The sequence below is a fragment of the Oncorhynchus mykiss genome, chromosome 16, assembly GCF_057628025.1.
Source record: "Oncorhynchus mykiss isolate SJ-2025 chromosome 16, ASM5762802v1, whole genome shotgun sequence".
Lineage (NCBI taxonomy): Eukaryota > Metazoa > Chordata > Actinopteri > Salmoniformes > Salmonidae > Oncorhynchus > Oncorhynchus mykiss.
This window is the reverse complement of record NC_143037.1, coordinates 44,217,504-44,230,778: the sequence shown is the minus strand read 5'-3', so window position 1 is coordinate 44,230,778 and position 13,275 is coordinate 44,217,504. Positions and strand designations below refer to the sequence as shown.

At 41.0% G+C, this 13,275-nt stretch overlaps 1 protein-coding gene across 9 annotated transcripts in view; it reads right to left on the bottom strand.

The window, feature by feature from the left end:
* LOC110491998 (homeobox protein Hox-C3a) overlaps positions 1 to 13,275 on the bottom strand; it is a 71,846-nt gene that overhangs the window by 39,184 nt on the left and 19,387 nt on the right. Inside the window, exon 1 of one of the 9 annotated variants that reach the window (XM_021565925.3) lies at positions 2,841 to 3,335. The exons of 6 other annotated variants lie outside the window; for them this stretch is intronic. The gene's annotated coding sequence lies outside the window, so the exon portion shown is untranslated. Of the gene's footprint in view, positions 1 to 2,840; positions 3,336 to 13,275 lie in introns of those variants that run through there. 2 more of the 9 variants (XM_021565928.3, XM_021565924.3) reach the window with 2 other exon arrangements.

The window sequence follows — 13,275 nt, the reverse complement described above, 5'->3', positions numbered from 1 at the left end:
AATGTTTTCTGTTATCAGCTTTCTCTTACTTGACCATGAGGAATTCATACGTATTGCTGGCTCTGAACAAACTTTTATAATATGATGTTCACCTTTTCCGGCCAATTTACAAATTAGGTCTAGGCGCTGTGCTGCATTCCTGTTACGCACTACGCTAATCAGAGACTAGGCTGTTTTAAGGAGCCCAACAAAAAAACAACACATCGTAAATCATGTTAATAAGCAAATATCTTCTTGTAAAATTGATTTATGATTCAATAGCAATGTTTATTAGTCATTAAAAAGTTTGAATGAACAGCGCTTGGTCCTATTGCAAGTTTCAAAACCCCAGGAAAAAATACACTGCAGGCATTTGGTATGCCTATTATTTTCATGTGTATCAATAAAGCATAAAATCATAATTTATTTCCTTCTTAATTTGCGTGTTTGTGGAGGCCTATGTATCTGCAAACTTACATCTGGAAAATTCTAAATTTGTAGGATTTTTACGATTGAGTTGGGTCACTCGTTATTGTACGAAGGTTTTGAAGTGCAACGTTAGTTACGATGGATTGGGGAAACATGTTTCGCATATTGGCAGCACATGACTTCTGTGTTTCATTTTACTGATCTCTTTCTCTCTCATTCAAGGATAACCGGAAGAGCTGCAAAAGGTGTACCCCACGCGACAAAGTGCAAAAAGAAACCATTGGAAAAAGGTTCCCGCACAATGACCTGCAGCAAAATCTCATTGAGGTGATAGTACGACTCAAACGCACCTGCGACAGGCCTATCTACTTCGTCTCATTTCAATTAGCCTCACACAATATCTGAAGTGATTTGGAAAAATCAAATATGCATTTTTGCCAGCTAATGTTTTTACTTTAGGCTATAGCCTAACTTATAGTGAAAAATGTAGTTAAATACACAATATGTACCCCCCCCCCCCACCCGCCCCCACAGACAGACACACACTTTCACAGCTTTGCCATCACTAAACATGCATTCAATGTTCATTTTGTGTAAATGAATGTACAAGTGTCTGCCATATTTAACAAAACATGTACAGGAAAGGGCCTACGTCCCATTCACCACAGTATACACTATTGGCGAATCCAACAATGATGACGTTCATGCGTAAAATATCGTATATAAAGCGTAACAAAGCTCGTAAATAAACCTTAGCAATCCGATCGACGCGCAAGTTCTAGGCTAGTTAAGCATGGATTTCTGAATTAAAGATCTTGTGTGCAAATTATTGTTGTTGTGAAATATGATCATGATGATTATTGTGATTATGATTTATAGTTATATTAGTATTATGATTTTTACCATGTTTGCTGTTGCTGGTGTTCCTCCAATAAATATAATTCATTTTTTTACATTTGTTGTGTACAGCTGTTTTCATTATTGTATGAGAAAATAACAGGTTTAAGCCATCTCACAATACAGACATCCATTCAACATGGTTCCAATGCCACACGTGACAGTTGAAATATTTCAGACGAGGTTCCAAGCTTCGTACCTGACTATTTTTATTTAACTAATGAAGTCAGTTAAGAACAAATTCTTGTTCACAATTACGGCCTACCCCAGGGTGTATCCTAACCCGGACGACGCTGGGCCAATTGTGCGCCGCCCTATGGGACTCCCAATCACGGCCGGTTGTGATACAGCCTGGAATCGAACCAGAGTCTATAGTGACTCCTCTGGCAGTGCCTTAGAATGCTGCGCCACTCGGGAGCCACTCGGGAGCCCGATGACATGTTCAGACATCTTTCTATCCGCATATGTCATTTATGTATTAAACTGTATCCGCACTAATGTGGCATATAGCCTGCATAACTACCAACCACCGACCAACGGTCACCAAACCCCATCACTCCCCCCACACAACCTCTCAACTCCGCTGTGGAAGAGGTGGGCACAAGGGGGCACTGTTAGTATCAGTGAACAACAGTATTGTGTTTGTTTGTGTGTGTGTGTGTGTGTGTGTGTGTGTGTGTGTGTGTGTGTGTGTGTGTGTGCGTGCGTGTAACATAGTATAATACTACAAGATCTAACATTGACTTTTCACATTGATTAGATATATATACTCTCACCCATCTTTTTTTGCAACTAATGTTGCCTATAGATAATTACATATGCAGTCAGCAATTAGAAGAGATCATAGAAGAAAGGTCATTTAGACCAATGGGGAGGGCCCAAAACAGGGTTCAATGTAATATATAAATAATCTGGAAGAATGGAAAACAAAGATTAAATCAAATCAAATCACATTTATTTACATAGCCCTTCGTACATCAGCTGATATCTCAAAGTGCTGTACAGAAACTCAGCCTAAAACCCCAAACAGCAAGCAATGCAGGTGTAGAAGCATGTTTAGCACAAATCAACACGCCCCCAGTGGATAATCTCACATTATTAAGCCACTCAAGGCAAGCTACCTTCGATAAACAAACCAAACCTTAGAACAATTGATGATTCAATCTAATTCTCGATGGTGTGTCAGTGATTTTCTGAACAGCGCACTGTCAAAGTTTGGAGGTAGCCTACTATAGGCCTATAGAAATAACGGAGGTTACAATAGCCTACAGGTCAGGTCACGAACACCCAAACTACACAAAATCAAGCTTTTCACTGTAAGGTCTACCTACACCTGTTGTGTTCGGCGCACGAGACAAATAAACTTTGATTTGATCAATAGCATTCATATTCAATGTCTTTGCCCTCACTTAGGATATCTGACCCCATATAACATGTATGGCATAACGTCTCAAATCCCCCTTCTCACAGATACGGTTTAGTTCATTAACAGTCAAGCCAGTGAGGAAGGATCACGGAAGGAACCGCTTTCTTACCCGCGTCTGAGTTCTCCCGGTTGTCTATAGTGACGGTGACGCAAACTCCCTGGCCCATCGGAAAGGTATGCTGACGAATAGACCTCTACACCGCTACACCGGGCGTAGCAAACGTCCCCAAATCTGCCAATTGATGGAAGAGCAAAAAGCTGAATTTAACAATTAGGTAAACACCGCGTAATTTACAGTCCGCTGCTTTATCTTTCTCTATCTCTCTTTCTGCAACCGTTGGGTTGCTCTAGACAGGGGCTGGTAGAGACGGTGACTGTGGTGAAGCCATTTCTGACCGCGAAGCATGCAGGAGCACAAGGGGATGGAGCCTAGACGAAACGCGTTCCATATCAAAAAGCTAAACTATTGTATAATCTATACTCTAGGAAAATACGCTATTGGCGAAGTAATTTCTATGCCCCTGCTGAGAGAGCTGCTGATATTACGTGAGGTCCGAGGAATAGACAAAGGCATAAAGTTCATGTTCACAGAGCGGGTGTGCCACGTGGCTCGCTGCAACCAATCCCTGAATGGATTGAGTCGTAAACTTTTATTACTCAGCTGTAAATTTCTCCCCTAAACAACTAGGAATGTGTTGCACACCCTAGAATTTGTCTCTCTCCTTCTTGGGGATACAATTCTCTAGGCCTAAATATAGGTTTTTATAAAGAACAAAACGAAAGCAATGATATGACAGCCTTCCCCCATATGTTACTTTATCTATCAATATCTCAATTGATCCACCAATATGACTGTTGGCCATGAATAACACACACACACACACACACACACACACACACACACACACACACACACACACACACACACACACACACACACACACACACACACACACACACACACACACACACACACACACACACCCATTAGGTGAATAGAGATCATTTGAGTCCATTTTCCCCTCAATCATCATCATCTTCAATATAATAAGAACATAGGCCTACTAGAATGAATGTGTATGCTCAGGTTCAATTCTTTCCATTCCTCTATGTTTTCAAAGATATGAGCAGGCCTACAATACTTCATATTTACAGAAACGACACTGTGACGACACTATAATTCATGTCATGCAGACATTTCTATTATAATATGGTTGAAAAAAAAACGTATAGAAAATATGTGGTTATAGAAACAGTTCACCTTCAGTTATTGTCAGCAACGTTGAGAAACAATAGGCATCATACCTCGAAAGGAACCACGCTATTTGACAACGACCTATGTAGTGTGAAAACAATAGCCTATCGTTTTTTATATTCTCAGGAATACTGAAAACAGTCTAAATGTTACAGATTTCCCTCACCAAGAGTTTGATTTAAGCCTTTCATCCACCAACAACACACATAATATATGCGTGGAAAGCTTTAAAGATGAATTAAAAAAGTTAGACAGAAAAAGTTAGACAGAACGTTGCAATAAATCGCACAACTGCAAATCCGACAGGGCTAGATATATTTCAGCAAAAGCAGTGTCGCCAAACCTCTTTTATTAGGATACTGTCATTTAAAAAAGGTTAGAATTAAGATGAGCGACGAGGGAAGATCAAGCCCAGATGTTGTGACACTTCAATTAAATTACTAGCGCTATTCAAAATAATACGCCTTGATATCGGAGAAAAACATGTTTGTTTTGTAGGTCTACTAGCCTATTCCGTTTGAATATTTGATTCTATGTTTTAGCCTACGACATTTTCCATGTTTCTGTTGTAATAGCCTAGTTCATGCCCAAATCGGTCGAATCCTGTCTTTGAGCATAGACAAAGTAGGCAATCATTTAGTCTCTCTATGATAAATATATATCATATTTTGAATTCCACAGCTATGATTAAGATATAAATAAATGATATACATACACTGAGGCAAGTTGCATCTTGTACATGCATACTGGGTGTAGCAGTTTGGGCTGGGTGTACCCGTGTAGCAGGACGAGTCGACATTGCACACTATAAAAAGAGAAACACTGTTTCCGGAAACGGCTAGCTCCGTTTATACCACCAATAAAGTTTACAGCAGGTACACTAAACCTAAACGAGAATGTCAACCCTCTGTTAAAAGTATACACAAAAGCCGCACGGTCAGTCAACGCTTTCAGATAATTGTTAATTGCACGGAAACTTTCTGTATTTTTAAAAAGCTACAAGGAGGCAAAAATTGTTTTAAAATAACTTCACTTAAGGACTAGATATTTTGGCAGTAGGATACGAAAAATGCAGACACCAATAGGCCTATAATTTTCGTGATATTTTTGGAATGGACAATCCAGAAGATTTGACACTGATTTGAGAGAATAGATTCAAAATTCAAATGTGGGTAAGTTTAATCAATAGCTGTTTCATTCGAGAATTTTATTTGATCCTAGAAAGAAATGCAACAGCTTTGTAAAGATCCTCTTTAAAAAGAGTAGTCTACTCTATAGGCCCACTTTAAAATATAATCCTCCTTCTTCAGTTGATTTCGATTTACAGAAACATATCAACACAGCAAATACATCGTAAAGTATCCGTTTAGAATGTTTAAAAATGAATGACTGAATAACTTTTAGAACAAAATTTGAGTTTTGGGCAGTTGTTTCATTTCTGTTTCGGACCCAATATTTATTGAGCTGACGCACATACATACATGCGATTAACTAAGGTAAACAAAATGTAATCTTATGTGATTCAATAGCTATCATCGAGGTTGTGGTTTACTTCCCCAGTTCAAATTTACAAAATCCTGTCATAGATTTTGAGAATTGTGGCCTGTTTCTTGACTCCTAACGAAAAATCTGAGCCTAATATTTTGAATGTATGGCTAATTGGAATAAGCAATTCATTGTCTCTAAACCATGTCAAACAAGTTATACCTTGTATAATTTTATAGATCCAATGACTCACATTGCATATTTACTGTGGTGTAGTGTGTAAGGGGTTTGTTTACATCAATGGGAAATGCCGACTTCATGGGCTGTATTCTGCTCCAATACCAAGCGTTCCAGTCACAATAAAAGCTGACTTCACAGTGACTAACTAAATACCACATGTAACATATAGTTCAAGATAGCCAGGTTTCTCGTTCACAGGATATGCCCAAATACCTCTTATAATAGTACTTCTGTTGTGAAAAGAAAGCCTTAAACACACTTTGGTGAGAGGGGCGGTTCCTATTCCTCGCAGACAGTACCAAAGCTGCAGTGGAACAGTCATAGGCAGAGCTGTGTGCCAATAGGATGTGCAGAATAGGGAATACGGAAGTGACAAAAGCAAAGGGCCAAAACCCCAAGCTCCAAACTAACCCCTGTGTGTGTGTGTGTGTGTGTGTGTGTGTGTGTGTGTGTGTGTGTGTGTGTGTGTGTGTGTGTGTGTGTGTCAGTGACAGCTCGTGCTGTTAAAGGTTAGGAAGGATGATTTTTTTATGAGCAAGGCCTTATTTCTATTACAGCATTTTGGATGACTGTCATTCATTTTCCATTCACCCAGGTCAATGTAACATCGATAGGTTTAGAATACTACATGACACTCACATTTTCCCTATACCCATCATGATGTTTCTGCAACCTAGCCTATGAGTTAAAGTTTAAAACGTAGGTGCACAGGTCAAGAGACAACTTGACTTAGTAATGAAGGTGACAGACAGTGACCCATTCAATACCGCCTTGCATACTCTTGCCTGCATCTAGCTGAGTGTAATCATTAAACAAGAGTTTCTATTGGACAAATTCAGGTAGGTCCCGTTTCGTTTCATGTGCCTCTGTTTAAAAAATGTTTTGCAACAGAATCAGCGGAATGAATACACCGCTGATCACCTGCACACACGGTTCACCTTCAATGCAGCCACGTGCTCTCCTCCTCTCACCTTTTCCCTTCGCTTGTGGACTTCAGTGCACAACAAACTAGCTGTCTGTGACCAGGCGCATAAATCTCTCCAAGCTAAACCTTCATATCATAACCGCTAACCACTACACAACCTACATCGTTGTGACCATATTCACTTTATAGCCAATGAACTAGAACTAACGCTTTAGTCAGGGACGGGCATAGATTACAAATTACAATTACAAAATAGAACTACAAAATACCCTAAAGAGGATCAAAATAAAATCTAAAATGCTTTTGCAAAGTATTGTTTTTAATTGAAAATACATGTAATTTGCATTTTAAAACACAAATAATACATTTGCAAATGGCCTGCAGACAGCAACAACATTCTCATGAAGGGTTACAGAAACTTCTTGCTATGACTGTGATATGTTGCTGTTTATCTAACTTAGTTGAATACACTGTCAGTCTGGATAAGAGCGTCTGCTAAATTACCAAAATGTAAATGCATGTGAAAATGAACAATTGCAAAGCACACTGGGTATTGTCATTGCCCTTGTTTTCGGGGCAGAGTAGAGTAGAGTAATACTCAGCATGCTTTGCAATTGTTCATTTTTACATGTACATATGCATTTAGTACATTTAGTAGAAACTCTTATCATACCATAGTGCCATCAGATTTTTGAGACCAATGTAGGGTGAAAGGGGGCCACAAAACTGTGAAATGCTATAAAGAATTTATTTGTATGTCGAAAATACAAATTACAGCTTTCGAAAGTATCTTGTTACAAAATACAGTGGAGTGTAGTTTAGCCCAGTGTAACACAACATAACAAATACTCAGAAGTAATTCAAATACGTATTTCAAATACATGTAACAGAATACTGCACATCTCTGGTGTTAGTATACCCACAATCCAATCCATGTGTACAATCACGCAGTAAAGTGTGCAGCAAGCAGTTTAGCAGTTACACCGGTGGCCCCGATGTCAATACATTAATAAAATTGAAAGCTTACCTTGACTTGGAAGAGTTGGCCTGTTGGTTAGCCATAGAAAGCAAGCTAACAGAAATAGCATTGAATTGAAAGGTAATTGAAAGGTAAACTAAGAAAGATAAAAATACAACAAAACATCTCTCTCTCTCTCTCTCTCTCTCTCTCTCTCTCGCTCTCTCTCTCGCTCTCTCTCTCTCTCTCGCTCTCTCACTCTCTTTCTCTGCTGCATCTCCTTTATTTCGGCACATATTATTTTGTTCAAATCTGTTCAACTATTGTCTTTCTCTCTCTTTGAGTCAACTATTCAACACATTTTATGCCAGTGTTTCCCAAACTCGGTTTGTTTTTTTGCCCTAGCACCACACAGCTGATTCAAATAATCAACTCAACATTAAGCTTTGATCATTTGAATCAGCTGTGTAGTGCAGGGCAAAAAAACAAGAAAGTGCGCCCCTTGGGGTCCCCAGGACAGAGTTTGTGAAACACTGCTTTATGCAGTGTCCGTTTCTCAAACTAGACACTCCAATGTACTTGTCCTCTTGCTCAGTTGTGCACCGGGGCCTCCCACTCCTCTTTCTATTCTGGTTAGAGACAGTTTGCGCCGTTCTGTGAAGGGAGTAGTACACAGCGTTGTACGAGATCTTCAGTTTCTTGGCAATTTTTCGCATGGAAAAGCCTTCATTTCTCAGAACAAGAATAGACTGACAACTTTCAGAAGAAAGTTCTTTGTTTCTGGCCATTTTGATCCTGTAATTGAACCCACAAATGCTAGTCTAAAGAAGGCTAGTTTTATTGCTTCTTTAATCAAAACAACAGTTTTCAACTGTGCTAACATAATTGCAAAAGGATTTTTTAATGATTAATTAGCCTTTTAAAATGATACACTTGGATTAGCTAACCCAATTGGAACACAGGAGTGATGGTTGCTGATAATGGACCTCAATACGCCTATGTAGATATTGCATTAACAATCAGCCGTTTACAGCTACAATAGTCATTTACAACATTAACCATGTCTACACTGTATTTCTGATCAATTTGATGTTATTTTAATGGACAAAAAATTTGGTTTTCTTTCAAAAACAAGGAAATGTCTAAGTGACACCAAACTTTTGAACGGTAGTGTATGTGTGTGTGTTCTAGTCACACCGCCTTACGATCTTTTGCTTGATATTAGACACCTTACCAGATTTGCTCAGGGTAAACAAAAATTATATTTATCAAATGTCTCTTCAAGATATGGGAGAAACAGATTTCTCCTGTTGTTGTTGTTGTTGTCTCCAACACTGCAGTATAAAACTCAGCAAAAAAATAAACATCCCTTTTTCAGGACCCTGTCTTTCAAAAATAATTAGTTAAAATCCAAATAACTTATCAGATCTTCATAGTAAAGGGTTTAAACACTGTTTCCCATGCTTGTTCAATGAACCATGAACAATTAATGAACATGCACCTGTGGAACGGTCATTAAGACACTAACAGTTTAGGCAATTAAGGTCACAGTTATGAAAACTTAGGACACTAAAGAGGTCTTTCTACTGACTCTGAAAAACAAAAGAAAGATGCCCAGGGTCCCTGCTCATCTGTGTGAACGTGCCTTAGGCATGCTGCAAGGAGGCATGAGGACTGCAGATGTGGCCAGGGCAATAAATTGCAATATTCGTACTGTGAGACACCAAAGACAGCGATACAGGGATACAGGATGGACAGCTGATCGTCCTTGCAGTGGCAGAACACTTGTAACAACACCTGCACAGGATCGGTACATCTGAATATCACACCTGCGGGACAGGTACAGGATGGCAACAACAACTGCCCGAGTTACACCAGGAACACACAATCCCTCCATCAGTGCTCAGACTGTCCGCAATAGGCTGAGAGAGGCTGGACTGAGGGCTTGTAGGCCTGTTGTAAGACAGGTCCTCACCAGACATCACTGGCAACAAATGTCGCCTATGGGCACAAACTCACCGGCGGTGGACCAGACAGGACTGGCAAAAAGGGCTCTTCACTGACGAGTCAAGGTTTTGTCTCACCAGGGGTGATGGTCGGATTCGCGTTTATCTTCGAAGGAATGAGCGTTACACCGAGGCCTGTACTCTGGAGAGGGATCGATTTGGAGGTGGAGGGTCCATCATGGTCTGGGGCGGTGTGTCACAACATCATCGGACTGAGCTTGTTGTCATTGCAAGCAATCTCAACGTTGTGCGTTACAGGAAAGACATCCTCCTCCCTCATGTGGTACCCTTCCTGCAGGCTCATCCTGACATGACCATGCAGCATGACAATGCCACCAACCATACTGTTCGTTCTGTGCGTGATTTCCTGCAAGAAAGGAATGTAAGTGTTCTGCCATGGCCAGCGAAGAGCCCGGATCTCAATCCCATTGAGTATGTCTGGGACCTCTTGGATCAGAGGGGGAGGGCTAGGGCCATTCCCCCCAGAAATGTCCGGGAACTTGCAGGTGCCTTGGTGAAAGAGTGGGGTAACATCTCACAGCAAGAACTGGCAAATCTGGTGCAGTCCATGAGGAGGATATGCACTGCAGTACTTAATGCAGCTGGTGGCCACACCAGATACTTACTGTTACTTTTGATTTTGACCCCCTTTGTTCAGGGACACATTATTCCATTTATGTTTGTCACATGTCTGTGGAACTTGTTCAGTTTATGTCTCAGTTGTTGAATCTTATGTTCATAGAAATATTTACACATGTTAAGTTTGCTGAAAATAAGCACAGTTGACAGCGAGAGGAAATTATTTTTTTTGCTGAGTTTATATGACCCATTCACCCCATTCATACACAATGATGGGAGCCCAAAGGTTTGAGTCCTGGGCCTACCTAGCTCTTGGCATGCTACACTGCGGCTGACCCTGTGCTCTTCTCAATTTGTAGTGTGCTTGTGTCTGTGTTTGTGTCTGTGGGGGGGGGGGGGGGGGGGACAGAGAAAAATAAGAATTTCCGTTTCTAATGAACCAGTACTATTATTTTCTATCATTCTATGTACTGAACCACTGATGAACAAAGATGATTGCTTTCCTACTGTTGGACCTTCAGTCCCTGTATTCATAGAACCATGTAGACCTTCATCCATAACTAGGGGCGGACTGGGACCAAAAATCTAAAACCCGGCCCATTCTTCCTCAAGGCCCCTGGAAACTGGCCAATTTATTTCCTTGAGGCCACCATTATTTTCCAGTTAATGATAATTTTGCACAAGAACAAATAAAGTTTGACAGGCCCGCTTGGCTAAAAACGGACCAGCCCGTATGGCATTTGCCTGAAATGCCAGAAGGCCAGTACAAACCTGACCTCTTCTGAGGGTAGTGAGTGGCGATACATCTCTTGTAACTCGATTGTTTGTTTATGTACAGTGCCTTCGGAAAGTATTCAGACCACATTCCTTTTTCCACATTTTGTTACATTACAGCAATATTCTAAAGCTGATTAAATAAAAACAAATCCTCAACAATCTGCACACAATACCCCATAATGAAAAAGCAAAAACTGTTTTTTAGACATTTTTGCAAAGGTATTAAACATGAAAAAATTAAATATCACATTTACATAAGTATTCAGGCCCTTTGCTATGACACTCGAAATTGAGTTCAGGTGCATCTTGTTTCCATTGATCATCTTTGAGATGTTTGAGACAGTGATGCATTCAGTCAGGATGCTCTCGATGGTGCAGCTGTATAACTTTTTGAAGATCTGAGGACCCATGCCAAATCTTTTCAGTCCCCTGAGGGGGAATAGGTTTTGTTGTGCCCTCTTCACAATTGTCTTGGTGTGCTTGGACCATGATAGTTTGTTGTTGATGTGGACACCAAGGAACTTGAAGCTCTCAACCTGCTCCATCGATGAAAATGGGGGCGTGCTCGGTGCTCCTTTTCCTGTAGTCCACAATCATCTCCTTTGTCTTGATCACATTGAGGGAGAGGTTGTTGTCCTGGCACCACACGACAAGGTCACTGACCTCCTCCCTATAGGCTGTCTCATCATTGTCGGTGATCAGGCCTACCACTGTTGTGTCATCAGAAAATGTAATGATGGTGTTGGAGATGTGCCTGGCCATGCAATCATGAGTGAACAGGGAGTACAGGAGGGGACTGAGCACGCACCCCTGAGGGGCCCTGTTTTGAGGATCAGCGTGGTGGATGTGTTGTTACTTACCCTTACCACCTGGGGGCGGCCCGTCAGGAAGTCCAGAATCCAGTTGCAGAGCGAGGTGTTTAGTCCCTTAACTTTTTTCGGTCATTAGAGATGGTAGCAGAAACATTATGTACAAAATAATAATGATGGAGCCGGAGAGAAAGTCTACCGTTTTACTGTCACCTAACCAATTGTGCTATGTGTGTCTTTTCGTGTTATTTGTAACTTATTTTGTGCATAATGTTTCTGCCACAGTCACTTATGACCGAAAAGAGCTTCTAGAAATCAGGACAGCGATTACTCACCTCGTATTGAAAGACAATTATTTCTTTAACGAGTCGGACATGAGGGATTTACTCCAGACAACCGACAAGGCCCTCATCCCTGTCATTCGCAAGAGAAAGAGACGGAGATATCGAGGACGAAGGTCGGGTGCCTTGTAAGGATCCGGCAGGGAGTGGGTAATTTGCCTTTACCATCGGTCCTATTAAAAACTGTGATGTACTGTAAAACATGCTCAAGAATAAAAGATTGTCCTCCCTCATCTTAAATGGCACCGACCGTACTGGATTCATCCCTCCAGAGAACACGTTTCCACTGCTCTAGAGTCTATTGGTGGTGAGCTTTACACCACTACTGCCGATGCTTGGCATTGCACATGGGGACCTTAGGATTGTGTGCGGCTGCTCTGCCATGGAAACCCATTTTGTGAAGCTCCTGACTAACAGTTTTTGTACTGACGTTGCTTCCAGAGGCAGTTTAGAGCTTGTGTTGCAAACAAGAACAGACGATTTTTACGAGCTACTCGCTTCAGCACTCGCTGGTCCCGTTCTGTGAGCTTGTGTGGCCTACCACTTCGCGGCTGAGCCGTTGTTGCTGCTAGATGTTTCCACTTCACAATAACTGCACTTACAGTTGACCGAACAGCTCGAGCAGGGCAGGAATTTGATGAACTGACTTGTTGGTAAGGCCATTCTACTGCCAATGTTTGTCTATGGAGGTTGCATGGCTGTGCACTCGATTTTAGGCACCTGTCAGCAACATGTGTGGCTGAAATAGTAAAATCCACTCATTTTAAGTGGTGTCCACATACTTTTGTATAGATAGTGTAAGTAGGAATGTGTAAATGTGTCTAATGTTTATCTATTTGAAAGCTCTGACGAAGGCTTTGAGGCCATAGACGATATTTAACCTCAGTAAGTGCAGTGAGCATAAGTGTTCTTCGTTTCTTTTAAGTTTTGTACTAATGTACACACATAGGCATCATTGGCCAAACTACTGGCTTGCACCGCCTAATGGTCAACCACTATATGACATGTTCTGCTACAGCTACAACATGGCTGGGAAGAGAGAGTGTGCAGGGAAACAGGCCCATACCTTTGTCCATTATAATCCCCCCTGAAGCAAACTTCACCATTTACTCATTACAAGAATTTATATAAATCATAGGAGAGGCTCTCCTTATCCTAAAAAAGCTAGT